Here is a 21,016-nt window from a genome sequence, read left to right on the forward strand (position 1 = left end):
GGTTTTGCTCATAAAATAAAAATACATTCCATAATGAAAAAATTTCTGTAGTAGAGATAAAATAGGACAACCGTCCTTAACAGTACCTGAAGCAGAAAGCAAATTACTATTTTCAGGATTGAGTTGTAAATTACCAGAGCGGGAAAAAAAAACAGCCTTCTGATGAAATCGCTAAATACCATAAAGTACCAAAATATGAGCAGATGTCGCCACAATAAGCCCCAAATTGCTTGGAAATTAAAACACTAAAATCCATAATAATTCAATAAGTAATTAATACATAAACAGCTCTTATTACAAGCTGTTCAGAAAAATCTTTAGAATCAAATTCTCATTCTTTGGTCCAAAACAGATGGTAACTCACAAATGAGAGTCTTGGAATTGAAGATTATCTTTTATATATGTTGTTAAACTCAGGAAGTGTAATTAACATCATCTGTGTGCTGTAAACACAAAAATGGGTAAATATGACTGGGCAGCAATGTTCTTCTGCTTATGCAACATGTCAAAATTAGTTTATTGATGGAAACAATAAATTAAAAATGATAAATTCGATCTTCCAATACCTAATCGTAACTGATTTTCCCATGATCAGTACCCAGATAGCATGACCACCAATGAGCAGTACTGGCAAAAAGGTTCATGTACTGCAAAGTATTGGTGTGAAATGCCAATGATTTTAACATATGCAATATATTCTTTATTCTCAAAGGTAATAATAAATATAAAAAGGACTTCACAATTTCTTGGTTGCTCGCTCCTCAGCTCTAGGCACGGACAGTGTAGACCTGTCCAGCAGAGTCCTTCCATGTGGAGGTACAGAGCCCTCGGAACACTCACCATGTTGTGCAAACATCCACTGTCAAGTCCCAAAACATTTCCATCACTCCCAAAGGAAACCTTGTACCCAATTAAGCAGTCGCTGCTCATTCCCTGGCAACTACCAGTCTACTTCCTGTCTCTCTGGATTTCCCTATTCTGAACATGTCACATCAGTGGAAGCGTGTCTGGCTCCTTTCACTAAGCAAAATGCTTTCAAGGTTCAGCCATGATAAAGTGTGTATGAGCACCTCATTCCTTTTTGTGGCTGAATACTATTCTACTGTGTGGATGAACTATGCTTTGTTCGTCCCTCCATCAGATGATGCCGGGCATCGTGGCTTGCGTTCACCTTCTGCCCATCGTGATGAGTGCTGCTATGAACATTCATGTACAAGTATGTGTTTGAGCCCCGGTTTCCCATCCCTTGGGGCATACACTGTTGGAGGGGAACTGCCCTGCATCAGCTTGCCTTGATCCTCCTTTGTGGAAGTCCCCTCCTCTCCAGGACTGACAGATGCAAACGGGACAGGCAGAGAGGTCTGCACGGGGAATGGACGTACAGGAGGGAGCCAGGGAACCCGCCAAGCCTAAGGCACCACCTGGCAAACGGCAGACAGCTAGAGCTCACCAAGAAGAAGAACGCTCTCTCCCTACTTGGAGCAAAGCAAATTACTCTCCCACTCAGAAGCGCCTTAAAGTCTGTCAGGCAACCAGAGAAACTGGACTGGTTTTGTTTTGCCCTTGCCCACCTCCCCACCTCCCCCCAGGTTTAGCACCAAAGTTCTGAGTTTGGGGTTGCTCACAACTCCGCTTAGATTTATCAGGGACACTTGAGCTTGACAATGGTTGTCCAGGTACCTTCTCAAACATAATACTGAATTTTAATATTGATCCATACATGTGATACCTAATAAAAGCATGGAATTATCATAGTGTGTCCAGTGGTTTCAACCAGGGCCGATGGTGCCTTCCACCCCGGGATATATTAGGCACATTCTGGAGACATTTTTGACTGTCACACCTGGAGGAGGTGGTCCCATGGCAACTAGTGAAGAGAGACCAGGGAGGCCGCTGGACATCCTACACCTCACAGCACAGCCTCCCCGCAACAAAGACTGATCCGCCCCAAAATGTCAATAATGCTAAGGCTGAGAAACTTTAACAAAACAGCTTTTAGACTAAATTCTTCTCTTCATGACTTCTGATTTTTACTGTGAAATATGGGAAGGTGAAATAACACTTTCACGCACATCTTAGATTCAGAAGGAAGCGTCTAGGGGGTCCTTCCACAGATTGCCATAATGCTTCCTTCGTCATTGCCCAAATTTTCAAAACAAATCGCCCACATGGATCCCTAAGTCAAAGGGACAGACACATGTTTTGACTAGTCATAAATTAAATGCTTAAAATATAAATATTCTATTAATTCTATTTCTTGATAGACTAGAATCCAATTTGCACCATAAAGTCTTTTTTTTTTTAATTGCCTATGGAGACACCAGCATGGTGCAGGACTCGGGTCTCCTACGGCCAGCCAATACCACATGCCAGCCAGGGAAGGAAGCCAGCACAGAAGCAGATCATCCTGCCCCAGTCAAACCGTCGGATGACTGCAGCCCCCGCTGACCTCTTCACTGCAGTTTCAGAGAGGCCCCAGCCAGAACCACGCAGCCGAGTGACGCCAGCAATCCAATACATGGGGAAGGGCAGGTAGGAAAGATGTGTGGGGGCAGGGTCCCCTTCCAGCAAGTGCCTCTGCATCACTATCCACAGGCTGGGGACAATCATGTGCAGAGCTGCTGTCAGGAAAACCGAGAACCAAATGAACTGGGAAGCCAAGCAGCCCAAAGTTTGCCAAAGCGTGTTCCTCAGAACAAGGTTTTCTAGGCGGTTGGAGTGCATTTGGTCTGCATCACCTGCAAAATGGTTCCACCATCCAAGAGAATCGGAAACACTGGGTTTCATAAAGTTATTAAAAAGCAGTAATAGTATAAAAAAACAATAGTGCCTAACACAAAACTGCACCTATTGTTTGCCCGGCTCGGTTCCACATGCTTTGAACTCATGTCATCCTTTATTAAATAATGGAAGAAGCCTGCCTACCAGACCCTCATGTTGTGTTTTCACTGCTGTACCCCAGGCCCCACCACCAACCGCATCACACCAGGTGATCACACACAATACATGATCATTCTGCTCTCAGGATTCGCTCACAGCTCCGAGCCGTAGGCAGCAGGAATTCTGCAGAGCACCTTCTTCACCGAGCTTCACTTCTAGCAGGCTCCTCCACGTACGCAGGCGTCCCATGGGTGAGGACGCCTCATGGTCAATATGCCGTGGTTTGCCTAACACTCCCAAAGTCCTCTCTGAAAGGTTTGCCAACAATATGCTGAAATTTAAAAGACAATTTTCTGATTGACTCTGGACACATCAGTCACTAGACATTCCAATTAATTGAGGTTTAGCTGTTGGAAGACTGTGTTCTCCAAGAAAAATATAAAAACACACTTTTTAGAATTTGAAAGCTTGAAATCTAAAGATGACAGTACTTGACTAAAATGAACACAGTGTGCCAAGATGGTAATGACTTATAAAAATAAATGTTACTTTTAATATTATAATAGTATCAAGAAATAGGGCAGTTCTAGATAAGCCTTTATCCATTGGGAATTAATCAGGCCATCATCCTCATTTCTCTTTCAACTCACTGAACTAGGAAAATGGGTACTGCAAAGTGAAAAGTGACAATGCATGAATTATTTCCTCATATCTTATCTTTAAAAAAAAAAAACTCACTTTTGGAATACCCTTAATTTAGGTGGATTAATTCTTGCCACTGTAGTAAATGTGTGCCTTTGTCTGTTTATATGTAAGACCAATGAGACAACACCGAAGGGACCCCCTTCCCTTTTAAAGTTACACTTATGACCCAGGAAAATGTTTTTGTATTGTTGGTGATAAAAGATCCTAATTTGGTACGCAAATTCCACGGGCCTAACCTTTGATGTTCTTTAAAAATAAGCTTAGATGTCATAAACACATAAATTAAAAAACAAGGAACATCTTAAAACATTTTTCGTTTAAAAAGAGTCTGCATGGCGAGGGCACCTGGGTGGCTAAGTCAGTTAGGCGTCTGCCTTCGGCTCAGGTCATGATCCCAGGGTCCTGGGATAGAGCCCCACCTCGGGCTCCCTGCTCAGCGGGAAGCCTGCTTCTCCCTCTGCCTCTGCCACTCCCCCCCACTCATTCTTGTTCTTTCTTTCTCTCTCTCTCAAATGAATAAAAGAAAATCTGCACGGTCAAATGACAATATATGTTGTCCAATGTCTACGGAAAACATTTAGTCCGAATGTTTTTGGAATTAACCCTGCAGTATTGTTAGCTGTAGGCGGTAAGCCTGGGTGTGCCATCAAGTCTCCTTTAGGGCACACGAACTAGGCAATGGGTCATTACTGTGCCAACACGAGAAAGTTTGGAAACATGGCTACTAGTGGAGTGTGCCCACAAGGCCGGCAGCGAAACGCAGTCACGGCTGACAACCCGTTCACAAGTCATCTTGTGTGTCCCCTCTGCACACGACCAGGCACATGTCCAAGAGCTTCCTGTATCACAGCATTCTCCATGCTCCAAGTAGACAGCAGGGAGTTACAAACCATACAAAACTAATAAACACTGATTTTCATGGTGCCCAAACATGGGGCAGGGTTCATTTTACTCTTTGATCATAAAACACCAGTCCTTAGATACGGTAACATGTATTACTTAGAGCAAAGCTTCCAAGATTGAGTAAGTTTGGGAAATTCTAAGTTAAAGAAGATAAAACAGATCCATAAAGCTGAACAAACCCCAAGCGGGATATACACCAGAGAAAACCCTAACAAGACACAATCAATTTCCTGAAAATCAGCAGTAAAAAGAAACTCATAAAAGTAGCCAGGGAAAAAAAGCACAAATTACACCCAGAGGGGAAGATAACAGAACTCATAAACTTCTTGTCAAAAACAATGTAAGCCAGAAGACAATGGAATGAAATTTTAGAGAGCTCAAAGAATGTGTCAACTTAAAATTCTACTCTCAGGGGCGCCTGGGTGGCTCAGATGGTCACGCGTCTACCTTCGGCTCAGGTTGTGATCCTGGGGTCCTGGGATAAGGCCCGCATCGGGCTCCCGGCTCAGCGGGGAGCCTGCTTCTCCCTCTCCCTCTGCCCCTCCCACTGCTCACGCTCTCCCTCTCTCTCTCTGTGTCTCGAATGAATAAATAAAAATAAAATAAAATTCTATTCTCAGAATAGCTTTCAAAAATGAAGACAAAATAAAAACTCTTTAAGACAAATGCAGAGAGAATTCAATGCCAATACGCCTGTCCTACAAGAAAAATTAACTGAAGTTCTTTAAGGGGACAAAAAATGAGCTCAGATGGACCTCTGGATTTCTGCAAAGGAAGGAGGGGCAGCAGAAAGGGTAAACAGGGGGGTAAATATAAAAACATTTTCTTCTCATTTTAAAATTTCTTTTACATATAGCTGACTGCTTAATGCAAAATTAGTAACTGTATTGTGGCTTCTTAAACATCTGAAAGTAAAATGTATGACAAGAGTAGTACCAAGAAGTAGGAATGGAAGAACAGACCTACACTGTTAGGTCCTTACACATGATGTGGTAAGAGATACCAATGCAGACTGTGGCAAGTTAAAGACCGTTACTGCCAGCATTAGAGAAACTCTAAAAATTGGGGCGCCTGGGTGGCTCAGTCGGTTGAGCGTCCGACTCTTGATTTCAGCTCAGGTCATGATCCCAGGGTCCTGGGATGGAGCCCTGGGTCAGGCTCCCTGCTCAGTGGGGAGCCTGCTTCTTCCTCTCCCTCTGTGCCTCCTCACCCCCCACTCATGGGTGTGCTCGCTCTCTCAAATAAATAAACAAAATCTTAAAAAAAAAAAAAACACTAAACATTAAAACAAAGAGATATAGCTAATAAATTAATAGTAAAGTAGAATCAGAAAAAAAATTCTTAATTTATACAAACATATGCAGGCAGTTTTGACCCCTGAGGGTCATCTTCCCCGAGGGCAAAAACGCCTGGAGAGACTTGTGGTTGTCACAAGGTGGGGGGAGGAGGTGCTACTAGCATCTAATGGGTAGAGGCCCCGGTAACTGCTCAACACCCTCCAGCACAGAAGACATCTCCCCTGAGAGAAAGGATTAACTGGTCGCAAATGTCAACAGAGCCGAGGCTGAGCAATCCCGATACGAAGGTAAAATGTCACAACTCTTCCAAGTCAACTCAGGTTGCTGGCTCTCGGTGTGGAGAGACAGCCTCTACGGTAAGCTTCTGATTTTTAACAAAAACATAGTCTACAAAGTATAATCTCTTAATTCAGTAATGAGAGGCACACACATCAGCTGTTTCCATCATGAAAATTCTTGAGCAGCAAGGCTAACTATGCCCTCACCTACACCAAATCACACCCTGCCCTGCCCCCACGTGCGGAGGAAGCGGATCTTCTATAAAGGCCCTTCACATCCATTATGTAACACAGCCGCCCTCTTCATTATTCCCATTTTGTAGGTAAAAAGACTGAGTTCTAGAGAGTTTAAGTGAATCTAGACTAGTTTCACAGCTTATAAGTGGTAGGATTTTAACCCCAAAGTTCTGGCTTTGATCTGAGTGGTTGTGACATTTCATATCATACCAATTCATAATTTACAGTAATTTGGATGGAAGGGAGGTTAAGAATTTATTCTGCACAATGGAAATAAATAGGAATTTGCAGCTGGTAACATAATTTATTGAAGGGAAGTCTTCCAAACACTCTGAATAATTGATTTCATATATGCAACACGTTACATGCGATTCATTCGGCTCATCGTTTATACTCTGAGTTGATCTGAAATGGATTTAGCCATTTACACTGTACCAACAAACTACTGCGTTCAATTCATTTTTGGATTTTCTGTGATACATTATTTTTTCCGACCGACTCGCATCAGGCTTTCCCAGCCAGGGAAAGTCTGACACTGTCAGGTATCTAGACCCCAGTAGCTGGAATGAGAGTGAGCCACCGTGGGCTCTGCATTTTGCTCACTCTCTCGTTAGGCAAAATCCAGACTGATTGGAGTCTTCGACCAACACTGAATATTTATGGAGATCATTCATTCACAGGCGAGAGATCACTGCTCTCACCAAGAAAGCGGCAGTGTGCAGTCAGTTGAGGAAGTCAAACTGTGGAAAACAAGTTTCCTTTTTGATCCACGGAATTCTGATCCTTAGCAGTAAGCGCCATGCCATTTCTACACACCCTCTCTGCTGCTCAATCGGTCTTTAAGATGTAGCACTGCCCTTACTCCATCACTGGTCCTGCGTACTTGCGAGGTTACGAGCAGCAGTAATTATTAGAGTAAAGGATTGTAGAATCAAAGGAAACACGTACGACGTACCTCAAAAGTGTGCATTCACATCAGACCCGATTTCACGTGTCTGTAGCTCCTGCATGCGAGTATTTTCCCATTCGTAAGATGAACGTCACTAACCCTGTAAGAACTGCAACTCCTCCATCTACTTTCAGACATTTCTTAACGATCTGATGTGGCTCCTCTGAACCCACTGGAGGGGTGATGCCACTCAGTCAGCCCTGGAAGACTCGAAAGGACACACAGTCTGGCTCTCTCAGGCCCGAGAACCAAACAGTTATGTCTTCTTCTTCCTGGATGTAATGGGGCTGAATCGCAGTGACACCAGCTTCGTCCCGTGTATGACGGCTGCAAATGGCAGGGTGTAGTATTCAGTCTTTGGGGAAACAAATAGGTGAGGCAGTTTGCTTGAAGCACGACCAAGAATTCTACCATCTCATTAAAACGCACTGTGACGTAAACCGTGGGAGGCAGGCAGGCACTGCCGCCCTCTGTAAATGAAGGACACAGGACACGGAAAGAGAACATACCTTGTGTCCAGAGGAGGGCCTAGCGTGACATCGCTCAGGGAGACTCATGTTTTCTGGGGCGCCTGGCTGGCTGGCTGGCTCAGTTCGTAGAGCATGGAACTCTTGATCTTGGGGTCATGAGTCTGCGACCCACATTGGGCACAGAGATTACTTACAAACTACAACAACAACAACAAAAACCAGAAGAAGAAAGAAGAAGAAGAAGACAATGATGACGACTTGTGTTTTCCCTACAATTTAAAAAGGCGACTGAGGGGCACCTGGCTCGTTCTGTCAGTAGAACATGTAACTCTTGATCTCCGGGGGTTAAGGGTTTGAGCCCCACGGTGCGTGTAGAGATTGCTTAAAAATAAAAACTTTAAAAAAATAAAAATAAATAAAATACCAAAAAATACAAAGGCGATCGAATCTTGTGACAGAGAAAAGAACACATGATTTAAAAACTTTTAAACTTGGGGCACCTGGGTGGCTCAGTCATTAAGCTTCTGCCTTCAGCTCAGGTCATGATCCCAGGGTCCTGGGATCGAGCCCCGCATGGGGCTGGCTCCCTGCTCCGCGGGAAGCCTGCTTCTCCCCCTCCCACTCCCCCTGCTTTGTGTTCCCTCTCTCACCAACTCTCTCTGTCCAATAAGTAAATAAATAAAATCTTTAACAATGAAACAAAAAACTTTTAAACTTCCTGTGAGTCAAAGAGCTCAGCGGATGGGTCATCAGAATCCCCAGGTCTCCGAGGGCTTCTGAGGGTCCCACTGGCTTCCGAGTCTGAGCTGGGATGCTGACGTCACCCTAAGCAGAGGCTTCTCATGTTGCCCAATCAGGAATACACAGGCCAGAATGTCCCTGTGTGGTGCAAAGAGAAACACCGGCGTTTGTGCGCCGCTTCGAGGCTGCAGGAACGCCGAGTTCAGCGTGCCGCTGTCCCCCACACCCCCAGCAGCTCAGAGACTCTGCACGAGCGCTGCCAGGAAGGTGTGAACCTGGAGGCAATCCCAGGCCAGCTGGCCCTACACACCATCGCCCTCCCCCGCAACAATGTCTGTCTCCAGAGTGCACTTTTAAGGGACTCTTAAAATTAAAAGCTAGAAAGCCCAACTGCCCTTCTAGCGGTCTGCATTTCCCCTGAAGGTCAAACTCTGACCCCAATTGTGCTAGCCCTTGTCCATCACGCTGTACTTACACCCCGTCTTTGTTGGCTGCCTCCTCCCTGGATTGCAGTGTGGTCTTGTTTCCCAGAAATTACACTCAGTGCTGGGAAAGGGTCATGATCCTTTACAAGGCAATCTGGCAGAGTCTCGAAGAAGCATCACGGCCCTGGAGTGAGGCCGGCGTGGCTGAACCCCAGAATCCCCCACTGGAAGCTGGGTGTCTCCTGATGAATAACGTAACCTCTCTGTGCCACACAGCACAGCGGTCTACAGTTACACTGCACAGATGCACGTATTCAAATATATGCAAAGCCAGACACGTAGGCTTGTAACAAAGTTATGACTATAACCACACAGAACAGCCACAGCCGTAACACCCTGGCCGCTAGAATGCTATGTTCCTTTTGTTCTATTCATCATTCTCTCACGTTTTTAAAGGAGGGGGGAAAACCGTGAGCCTAAAAAAAATAAAACAAGATGAAACTTATTTGTATTTTACCACCATTAAAAATGTTTTAAATAAATAAAAAAAAAAAAAACCCCAAGATGAACCTAAAAACACTTACGCCACTCACTACTCGAGAGGAATACGTTTCAAGATGTTTCTTTAAAGGGACTAAAACAGTCACACAAGTAAACCTGTGAGGGAATCGAGTTTTCCTTTCAACTGGAACATAATCCCATTTGCCTGTGGTTTCCTTAAATGGAAACATACTACTTGGTACTCGAACAACCGACTTTTTAAATGAGCAAGTGTGTTTGAGAAAGGAAGCAAGCATAGTGAGATGGAAAAAAAAAATCGAATCAGACTAACTGTGGACACTAACATTCCTGAACAGCGTAGTGAATGCTACCTTCACGCTCTGCTCACCAAACGAGTTCACCCGCCTACCTTCTCGCTTTTATCAATACATCTTACCAGTCTAGTGGGCAAGACTTTTCTTCATGCAGATAGAATTTCAAACACAATCTCAAAAAGAGAAAATGCCAATGCTCCATTTCCTCTAAAAAGGAAACATAGGAACAGTAGAATTTCAGTGTATTTCCTAGTTTAAGCTTAGCCTGATTTCCTTTGAGCCTGTTCAAATTTCTGTCGGGTCCTAAGATCATGTTCATGAGGTACAGAAAATCCTATGGGGATGGACCTACAAGGCGTTATGCTAAGTGAAGTCAGAGAAAGATAAATACTATATGATTTCACGGATACAGAAACAAAGAACAAACCGATGGCTTCCAGCAGGGGAGGGGGGGGGGACGGGGGGGGCAAATACCTTTAACGCCTAAATATACAGGTACCCACAGTATCCATTAAGAAGCTCTGGCGGGGTCATGTCTAACCACAAATTAAACTCTAAACAAAGTGTTACCCTAAAATGATACCCTGAAGATTTCATTAAAATGAAGGAAGATGTTAAATGGCGGAAATGGATGCTTTTTCAGATTTCCGGTTGTATGAATAGAACCTTTTACAACCCGTACGCAGCCCGCACTGCAGAGAAAAGCTCTTTGCAAAAAAAAAAAAAAAAAAAAAAGTTGAAAACACCCTACAGTTCCAAGTATGACATTTACATGGTTTTATTAAAATATCACAGATTAAAATGGAAGACTGCCTTTTAGTAGGGTACAGACCTTGTCCAAAAAAGTGGAGGAAAAAAAAGTGAATTTTGAGAAATCATCCTCAAATTTGGTTCCTTCATTGGTCAGAAATTTCTCTCTTATTCGATGGAAAGAGAGAATTCCTTAAAAGACAGGACAGAGAGACAAATTTTGGAACTGGGAATGAAAAAGGAAAGGTATCTGAAATGGGCAAGCCTTGAAACTCAGCTGGGGTTAGGGCGCCTGGCTGACTCAGCAGGTAGAGCATGCGACACTCTTGATCTCCGGGTTGTGAGGTTAAGCCCCACATTGGGTGGAGAGATTATTTAAAAATAAAATCTTCAGGGCGCCTGGGTGGCTCAGTTGGTTAAGCGACTGCCTTGGGCTCAGGTCATGGTCTGGAGTCCCGGGATCGAGTCCTGCATCTGGCCCCCAGCTCGGCAGGGAGTCTGCTTCTCCCTCTGCCCTCCCCCCTCTCACGTGCTCTCTCTCTCAAATAAATAATAAAATCTTAAAAAAATAAAATAAAATAAAATCTTTAAAAACAAACAAACAACTTGATTGGGGTTTTAAACTCTACACCTCCATAGGGCTTCAGCAATGAGCACTGGAGGCTTCCGTGTGGGGAAAAAGGGACACAAATGAGGTTTAGAACAGTGCGATGAATGAGGTGGATAGCGTGATGTACCTACAAAGACCCTTGGAAAAGCCCGTGTTCCACATGCACAGTGGTGAACAGCCGTAAATATGCTTGTCTAACTTCTTCCAATTCTATCCTGTTAGACCAGAGTTGGCAAACTTGTTCATAAAGGGTCCGAGAGTAAAGAGTTTCAGCTTCAGGGCCCATATGTTCTCTCCCTGTTACAGTCACTCCACTCCACTCTACCTTTGTAGGGAGACACAGTCAAGCACAACACGCAAACCAATGGGTGTAGCTGCGTTCCAATGAAACTTTAATGATGTACAATAAAATCTGAATTTCACAGAATGTTCATGTATCATGACATTCTTCTTCTTTTGATATTTAAAAATGTAAAAGCCATCCTTAGCTTGTTGACGGTACGAAAGTAGGCACTGGGCTAATTCTGGCCTGTGGGCGTTCGCTAGCTCTTCTGTTAGATAACATGAGTCATGGTTGGATGCCATTTCCATCACATCTCACCAAGATTACTTCAAAATGAACCCTCAGGAAAACAGTATGATGGTTGCCCAAAACATTAAATAAAGAACTACCATATGATCCAGCAATTCCACTTCTAGGTATAGAACCGAAAGAACTGAAAGGAAGCAGCTGAAGAAATATTTGGACCCTGGTGTTCATATAGCAGCAACATTATCCACACCAGCCAAAAGATGAAAACAACCCACATGTCCACCAATGGACAAATGAATCCACAAAGCTTGTATATATTATAAACACACACATAAAGACATGATGGAGTACTAGCCAGCCTTTGAAAAGAATAAAATCCTGACACACACTACACTGTGGGTGAACGCAGAGGACATTACGTTAAGGGAAATAAGCCGGAAACCAAAGGGCAAAGGTGTATGAACCCACTCGCGTGAAGTAGCTAGAGTATCTAAAAACAGAGACAGAAAGTGTAATGGGGGTTGCCGGGAGCTGGGAGGTGGGCAGAAGGAATGGGAGTTATTGCCGTAACAGGTACAGTGTTCTAATGCAGGAAGATGAGAAAGTTCTGGGGATGGATAGTCAAATCTACTCAATGTCGCTATACTACATACTTAAAATTTACCATTTTGACCATGTTTGTTTTATTTTTTTAAAGATTTATTTGAGAGCAAGGGCGAGCACGGGTGGGGGAGGGGCGAAGAGAGAGGGAGCAAGAAATCCCCAGGAGACTCCACACTCAGCACGGTGTCCGACACCAGGCTCAATCCCAGGACCCCAAGATCATGACCTGAGCTGAAATCAAGAGTTGAGCCGGCCGAAATCTTGAAATCAAGAGCTCAACTGGCTAAGCCACCCAGACGCCCCGAAATGGGAAATTTCTATTATGTATATTTATACCATAAAAAAAAAAAAAAAATCTCAAAGAAAATGAACCTTCGATGCAAATGCATTTCTTCCAAAGACCCTACTTGTTGGTTACAAAGAAACTTAGATCAAAACGGTGGTGAGAGTTAAATTGCACATCAGTCATCTTACTTTGAAGTGAGCCTCAAGAATAAATGACCACTTTCTTTTATTGAGCCAGTTTCAAACCCTTAACCATGAAATACAAAATGGGCTCAGTTATCCTCAAATTCATAGGTGACACTCTGAGATACTTCCTGGTGGAACAGAGCCATTCTCTAGAAACAATTTCAGAATCTTGGTGCTTTCTGAAATTATCTGAACGTTAGTCAAACCCAGAAATTCTTAGGCCAGTGTCTGTCCTTGGAGAATTTAGCTACATGGTAGCAGAATGACACATTTTGGTTAATTAAATTCATATTAATCTTTGTGGCTGGGAAATGGGACGGAAGTTCTTGTTCAATCAAGATCACAAAAGCCATTCAAAAAATATTTAACACATTATGCCGTTAAATGATGTTCAGCACCGTCCTTGTGGTTGTTGGCAAAAACTCTAGAAGCCTAAGAAAAGTAAGTGTTCAGATTTAATTAATCTCAGCCAAATCATTTCTCCCTACCTCAGATGAAAGCTTCAAGAAAAAAAAGGAAATTTCGGCATTATTTCTTAGTGGAAGCTGTTCCCCTTCCTTTGAAACAAGAAAGGAGTTAATAAGATGATGACACTAACAAATTTCTCTCAGAAAGTTTCCAGATGGCGGGTTCACACTACTCTGATCTTCTCCAAGCTCGTGTCCGTGTTTACGAAAATACAACGGGTTATCAAATAACTGTGGCACCTTAAGTTTCTGAAAGGCATCCTTCTGACCTCTGGGCCCCGCCCACTGACTGCCTCAGGGCAGGCCTGCAAGGCCACTCACTTGTACCGAGAGAACTCGTCCCTGGCTTGAGCCCCCAAATGCATTTCTGGCCCTGGCCCTCCCAGTTCCACACTCATCCCCCATGATGTCCACCTGGAAGTCCAACCAGCATCCCAAACGTGGCCTGTCCACAATGGAGCCCTGCACCTACCCTCCCTCACCAACGTGCCCTTCCTCCCTCCTGCTGTCCCAGTGAGTGACACCTCCCTCCCTCCCGGTGAATGACCCCAGACCTGGCCTCCTCCAGCCAGGACATCGGCTGGCGACCTCTGCTGAAGTATCCCAAATCTGGGCTTTCCCTCCTGGCCCCAAACGGAGCTCCGCGAGTGGACAATGAGACTGTCCTCTGCCTGGGAACCGCCTGGAGCCACCACAGCCCCTCCCCCACCCCGCAGCCAGCCACCTGCTGGTGCTGTGACAAGGCACTGGAGGGTTTCAAGTCCGAGCTCATCACCCTTATGTCCTGCAAGGAACTGCACACAGCTCTGATCCCGGGCCCTTGTCAGACGCCAGCTCCCATCACATCATGCCTGCCCCGTCTCCTTTTCACCTCTCAAGTTCCTGAAGCTCCGTCCCATGGCCCGGCCTCTGCACTCCCGAACTCTGGGCTGGCTCTCCCCAGCTGCATCCTCCAGACTTCAACTCAACTGTCTCCTCCTTAGGAGGCCTTCTTACCCCTACCATGGAACCCCTTCCACCCAAGTCACTTGGTCACATGATCCTGCTCCTGTCCTTCACAGAATGTGTCGTTAACCAAAGTGTCTGTTTCTCTGTCTACTGCCTGTCTAGCTCCAGCAGAGCAAAGGCCTCTGCATCCACAAGCCTGAGCTCAAAGGGTGTCAAACTCAACACCTGTATCCACAAAGCTGAGCTTTGTGCTTCATACAAGAAACTTCATAAACAGCTAAGTACATATGACAAAAAAACAAACAAAAAAAACTTCAGAATACCCTAAGATGTACTTAACACCGAAACTCCACTGAATATTGCATTTTCCTTCTTGATGACTCATGCACCATTTTCAGGTCTTGCAGGGCTTTATAATAAGCGTTAATGATAATCATATAGTAGGAGTAGAAGCAGAAGCTGTGTGATATCACAGCCGTCTGAATTTATAGAGTTCTGAGTAGACAGCGGTGCATCCCCGTGTCTATAAGAGTTTAGTATCACTATCACATAAACCTTACAACCAAGTTAGTCCAACATCTACGTAACGACTAGACTTCACTCTTCACTGTAAGGTCTAACAATGAAAAGACAAATAGTAACCAGTTCTCATGAAGGATTCTGCTATGCCCAGCAGCCAGGATAGTCTTCAGATACGCTGTGTCCCCAAACCTGTCCAAGGCTGCTCCCCTGCGCTCCGCTGTCCTCGCCCCTGTCAACTACAGACTATGGAGACGTCACCCGAACGAAGTATGAGTGCACAGAGAGCCTGTGACTAGCTTTTCATGGAAACGAAGCTGAACGCTAGACAGGACGAGTGTGCGTCCTCTTCACAAACGTCATGCGATTCGGTGCGGGCGAGACAACCAAGACCGGGGTAACGGTGCAAACCTGGGGAGACGCAGAGTAGAGATTTCTGTGCAGTTTTCACGTGGAAGAACGAGAAGCTAGAAACCCAGCACGATGTGCCAGGCACTATGGATGCGGTCTCTTGGGGGAAAGTGCTGGCTGGGACTCCCTGGAGCAAAGGGGAAGCCCGCCCTCCCTCCGAGGACTGGCAGGTGACCGGGTAGCCCCATGCCTCAGGGTAAAACAACGAAACACACAAGAGGTGTGTGCCTCCTTTTTTAGGATTCCCAGCTTTTCCTGACTTTTTCAATTAACATGACAGTGCTCACGCCAGATTTTGGGGGAGGGGGCTAACTCCCCACGTTATCTCTGGGTGATGAATATGCGTTTATAATGTGCGCAAATCAAGAAGTCCTTTGGGCTTATACCCTGAAATTCTAAATAGCTGACAGTAACTGCTCACAGGGTTTGGAGTCCAGAGGGGGCCCAAGGTTACACGGCTACGGCTTCACGATGCAGCAAAATCGCCATGCTATTCCAGACAGCAGCCCCCACGCAAATCCTCTGAAGCTCCTTTACAAAATGAAGTGTCTACAAGTGCCTAATACAGAACATAAATAAAGATTATTTTCACTAAAACTGGTTTCTTAGTATTAGAAAAGGATGTTAATTTGAAATAAGTAGATTCAAATTGAAATAGGTAAGTTTTCTACCTTGTTAAATATCTTAGCTTATAAAAACTCCTTTCATGAACATTCGGTCCTAAAAGCAGCTTTCTGCAAAGGGAAATATATACCTGTAAGATACAATCAATTTTTTAAAAAAAGGAAACAAAATGCTGATCTTTGATCGAGTCCCTCAACCTCTCTTCACCTCCACCTTCACAGAGTGGCTTAAAACTCATTTCCTCCAAACGCGGGTGAGGTCTAGCCTTCTTGACCCCAAGAGGAATGGTTTGCTCATTGCCTCCTTGGGCTCCCAAGGTGTATCCTGTATGTAGCGTGTGAAAGGACCAACTTCAGTGTGCTGGGATGGGTTCCTTACATTTCTCGTGTCTCTGCCAAATGCCAGACCTAAGACCTGTATGTATCCCTGACTGCATTTACCTCTCTATTCCAGTGGTTGCCCACTGGGGGGTGACAGTGTCCCCCCAGGGGACATTGGGCTATCTCCGGAGACAGTTTTGGTTGTTGCGGGAGAGTTATTGGTACCTGATGGGTGGAGACCAGGGATGCTGCTCAAGATCCCACAATACAGAGGACGGCCCCACCAGCCCAAGAACTAGCCAGCCCCAAATGTCAAAACTGCGCAGGCTCAGAAACCCATTATGTCCCCTTACGGAATTTATCTGTTTTTCCTGCAGCCAGTGTTCATGTTCTCTACAAGTTTAACCTTTTTTTTCTTGCTCCTATGTTGTCTGCAAGACACTTTCTTCACTCTTTTGGTAGGAACTCAATCTCGCTTATATTTTTCCAGCATTCAAAGACTCTCCACATGGCTCTGGGCATCACCGCAGGGAGGCCGTCAATCCACAGAGTTTTAATGTTTCTCTCTTCTAAAGCTACTGTCCTTAAAAAATAACGGTTCGATATATTTGTTCGAAACAAATATATTCTGCCTAAATTGAACAGAATAAAACACCATACGCCACTCAGTTTTATCAATTAGCGGTGAGATAACAACACTGCTATCAACGTAGGGTAATTACCACAGAATATTTATATTCAGAGCATCTTCTTCATCAAGACGAAAACAAAACAAAACCACACACGCACAAAAGGAAAAAATCCCCAAGGATGGTCTGAGTCACAGAGATCTCAACCTCAACTTCTATCTACCTAGAAGGCACTTTGAAATTTTTATTTAGTTATTTAAAGTCATCTCTACCCACAATGTGGGGCTTGAACTCAACAACCCCGAGGTCAAGAGTTGCGTGCTCCTCCGACCGAGCCAGCCCGGTGGCCCAGAAGGCAGTCTGTACGTGGGCCTGCAGCGTTCTGTCCACCATCAGAGCAGGCTCAGTGCAGGGATGGAAGGGAGGTGGGAGAAAAGAAGACCGAAACGATCAGATACACACAAACAGGCTCAGGATTTCCAGGGCATCTATTTAAAACGCAGAAGACGAATCATTATGAACACTAATTCGTCACAATGCCTGCCTCAGAAGGCAGTACCTGCCAGACACCAAAAGACTAGCCAATTTAGCCAAAAACGATTGGTTGAATTAAAATTAAATTAAAAACACAGGCACTGTACCTCCTGTCTCCCCCGTTACACCACTCCTAGTGGATCTGAATGGCTCAATTACTGAAACAGTGTCACACGGATGAAGCCCACATTTAAGTACCTGTTGCCACTCGTCTGCTGCCCCGTGGACATGAGGGGTGTCCAAGTCGCCATAAACGTGAGGAAGCAATCCATCACACACCGAAGCCTCAAACGGCTAGGTCTAACTGCATTAATCTCTTCTTAATGTCTACGGGGCATAAACCTGCATTTAATGAGACTATTCTCACCGCATGGAAATCCAGCATGGCAGGTCAGGAGGGGCACTTAGAACCAACAGACTGGGGAAACGTGAGGATGATTTACAAAGCTCCTCAGAAAGCAAAATACTACCAAAGCCTTGATAATAATAAAAGTGCTCCATTTGCATACGTTTTAACAGCATCACCACTGTAAGAAAACATAGCCTGAATTCTCCTTATTGGGTCAGAACACGCTATTAGAACAAAATCAGGGGCTTTTCTTAATCAGCTCACCTCATTCAACCTGCCATGATTACAAACCTCTCGGTAGTTTAAACGAGATCATGCTCAGGGAAAAGCATTATGTTTGCTCATTTCTACACAAACCCCAAGAGAAATCAATTTCACTTTACAATTTTTCTAATTGGCAAAGGTACATTAAAAGTGTGCGGTTTTTTTTTCAACCAAGTAATATTATGTAAGAGAAAATGCTGTTTTACCTCTTTCTCGAAAACAAACAAGAATTTAAAAAACTTGAGTTTCTAATTACACAGCCAAAAATCACAAAAAAATAATTCAAATATACCATAATCACTTTTAAAAGTAACCAATACTTCACTACTTTTACTGTATTCTTCCTTGGTGGCAGAGGTGGAGGTGCGTATGATTGTTAGTATCTGCTCTCTGATAAATACTGCCAATCCCTGAAATCTATAAAATGCAGCCAAGTGATTTCACAGGCTCTCATTTTTAGCACCACATCTAATGTGTCACACAGAGCACATATTTTTCAGCCCACCAGAATGAAAGATTTTTGTCTGCTCTGTTCACTGCTATATTCCCTGCATCTAAAATAGTTCCTGATGTACACACAGTAGGTGCTCAATAAATACATGCTAAGTGGCTGAATGTTTTACGCTGAGAGATGAAGTGAATGCAAATGAAGAACAGAAGTGTTCATCGAGAGCTTAATGGGTACAAATATTATGCCACATGCTGGGCGGGGGGTCGGAGGGGAAGATCACAAGTCCCTTCCCGTGCAAGAAGCTCGCGATGTATGACAACATGCACTCATGTCAACTCCCAACACTGCATTAGATTATGTCTGACCTAGGATAGGAAAGACAAGAGAAACTCTCCCTTTCATCTTGGCTACTCCATTCTGCCCTCAGAACACAGGGGAGATCCTATTCCGTTTTGTGGACAAAGAAAGAGGTCTCTGGTCACCTGGCAGAAACTCAAGAGTAAGTACTGGGGGCAAGAGACAGAAAATGCTCACAGCTGGGCTTCAGCAGATGGGACAGAGATGTCCTTTGTCGAAGCTCCCGCCACACCGCGCATGGCTCCTGTAGTCTAGAATTCTGCATCTAACGTGTGGTGTTTTAGTAAAGCCACCTTCACCAGAGAGGCAGCAGGGACTAGAGCCGAGCCAGCTAGTCTCTCCTCACCCATTTCCCCCTTCATCCTTGTCCAGAACAGGACAGCTGGACTTCATGTGGGCCCATGGACACACCCTCCCCAAAGGACCCGTTTTCCATGAGACCCAGTTCTGGCCAATGACTATGAGGAGAGGTCAAATATGAAGCTTCATGGCTGCCTTCTTAAAATCACAGTGCTGCAATAAACAAGTATCACCGGCTGCTCCATTTGGTGACATTTTTCTGGATTTGGCACCAAATTTTATTTCGCTAGAGCCCTGGGGTGTGGTACCACCTAAACAAAGCTTGGAAAAGGGGCCTTCATCAGAGGAAGCATCCCTAGGCTCAATCCCCGACTCTGAACTTGTAAGTTTCCTATGTCAGGGCCAAGGATTCAACCTGTTTGACACCCTTCATCTTGAGTGTACAATGGGATTCACCTTTTTTATCTCACAGGGATGCTGTGAAGGTTAAGAAAAACAGCGTGGACAGAGCACTCCCTTTCAAGTGAGATGAGCCTTGCCTTCTCGTGGCCAACTCTCAATACTGGGGAGCTTGGTGGAGGTAAGGGGAGGTGGCCAGGCCTGAAAATGGCCCAACACTGAGCCGAACAAATCATCAAGTTAACTCACTGGAGTGTACCGAATGCTTTTCCAAAGGGGAGAGTGAAAGCGGGGTCTGAGATTTGATCATTAACCTAGAGCCTGTAATTTCGAGCATCACTTCCTTCCTTTGTTATAGGAGAACTCTGATGGAGACCGGCACTGTCCAACAGAAATAGGTCAGCTTCTATATAGCTTTAAATTTTAAAAATGTTAAGAGAGACCTGTAATTTTTCATAATACATTTAAATTTAACCTAACATATATGCAAAATAGCATCATTTCAACACGTACTCCATATCAAAAATTACTGAGATCTTCTACATTCCTTTTTCCAACTCAATCTCCAAAATCCCCAACGTCTATGTATTTTTTTACTTATGGCACATCTCGATGAGGAAACTAAATTTTCACTGGAAATACATGACTGCTATTACAGTTCAGAAAACGTAGAGGGGAAAACACAGATCACATTATCTCCGTGATTCCCAACATACTTAAACGTTTTCTGATAACTAAGTGTTGATGTTTAAACTTAAATCAATGAATCAGAGGGGGAGACGAACCATGAGAGAACGATGGACTCCGAGAAACAAACTGAGGGTTCTAGAGGGGAGGGGGGTGGGGGGATGGGTTAGCCTGGTGATGGGTATTAAGGAGGGCACGTACTGTGTGGAGCGCTGGGTGTTACCCACAGACAATGAATCACGGAACACTACATCAAAAACTAATGATGTACTATATGGTGATTAACATAACATACTAAAATGAAATTTAAAAAAAAAAAGGAAATACAATTTTAAAGTCTGTTCTTCAATGACACTAGCCACATTTCGGGTACTCCATAGCTCCACGTGGCTAGTAGTCACCTAAATGGACACAGCAGGTCAGCATGGCTACTAAGTAAAATCCTTTGATTGTGGGTCTGCGGGACAGAGGGATATGGGGACTTTCTAGGCCAGATGATTCCTCTGTAATTGGTCCACATGCAGATTTTTAAATTATATGCCCACATTTTTTTTTCTCGACCAATTCCTCATATTAATAAATTATCAAGGCTTAAAACTATCTCCTCCTAAAAATAGCATTGTTTCTTCTTGAAAATTACTTTTCATATCATGAGCTAATTTTCGTAATTTTAGACAGATACTGGAGCTCAGAGTCTCAGACTGGACCGACCCATGAGTCCACATTTACAGCATGGACTGTAAATGCAAATTACACACTGAATTTCACAGACAAGATGGTAGGAAAAAAGAAAGACAAAGTATCTCGTGGATAATTTTTCATAGGGATCACTTGTGGAAATGGAATGAGAGTCAAACAGAATATATTCTTACATTACTACATATTAAATTATGTATTGCAATATTAACCTGATATATGTTAAGATATGTTGAAATATTAATTTCACTGGTTTCTTTTTCCTCTGTATTGTGGCCACTAGAAAATTACATTTGGGGCTCCCATTCTATTTCTACTGCACGGCACCCATGGAGATTGCTCTATAGTGCCCATAGGCTCCAACATGCTGATGGTAGTCACCAAGATGAAAGCA

General features: G+C 44.1%; 1 protein-coding gene across 12 annotated transcripts in view; it reads right to left on the reverse strand.

Annotated features, from left to right (window-relative positions):
• TBL1X (transducin beta like 1 X-linked) overlaps positions 1 to 21,016 on the reverse strand; it is a 220,212-nt gene that overhangs the window by 66,777 nt on the left and 132,419 nt on the right. Inside the window, exons 1-2 of one of the 12 annotated variants that reach the window (XM_028115101.2) lie at positions 7,760 to 8,275; positions 7,257 to 7,577 (exon numbers count right to left, since the gene is read on the reverse strand). The exons of the other annotated variants lie outside the window; for them this stretch is intronic. The gene's annotated coding sequence lies outside the window, so the exon portion shown is untranslated. Of the gene's footprint in view, positions 1 to 7,256; positions 7,578 to 7,759; positions 8,276 to 21,016 lie in introns of those variants that run through there. 12 annotated transcript variants of the gene reach the window in all.

This window comes from Eumetopias jubatus, unplaced genomic scaffold (genome assembly GCF_037043125.1).
Source record: "Eumetopias jubatus isolate StellerSeaLion01/CBP00866 unplaced genomic scaffold, mEumJub1_p1.0 scaffold_11, whole genome shotgun sequence".
NCBI lineage: Eukaryota > Metazoa > Chordata > Mammalia > Carnivora > Otariidae > Eumetopias > Eumetopias jubatus.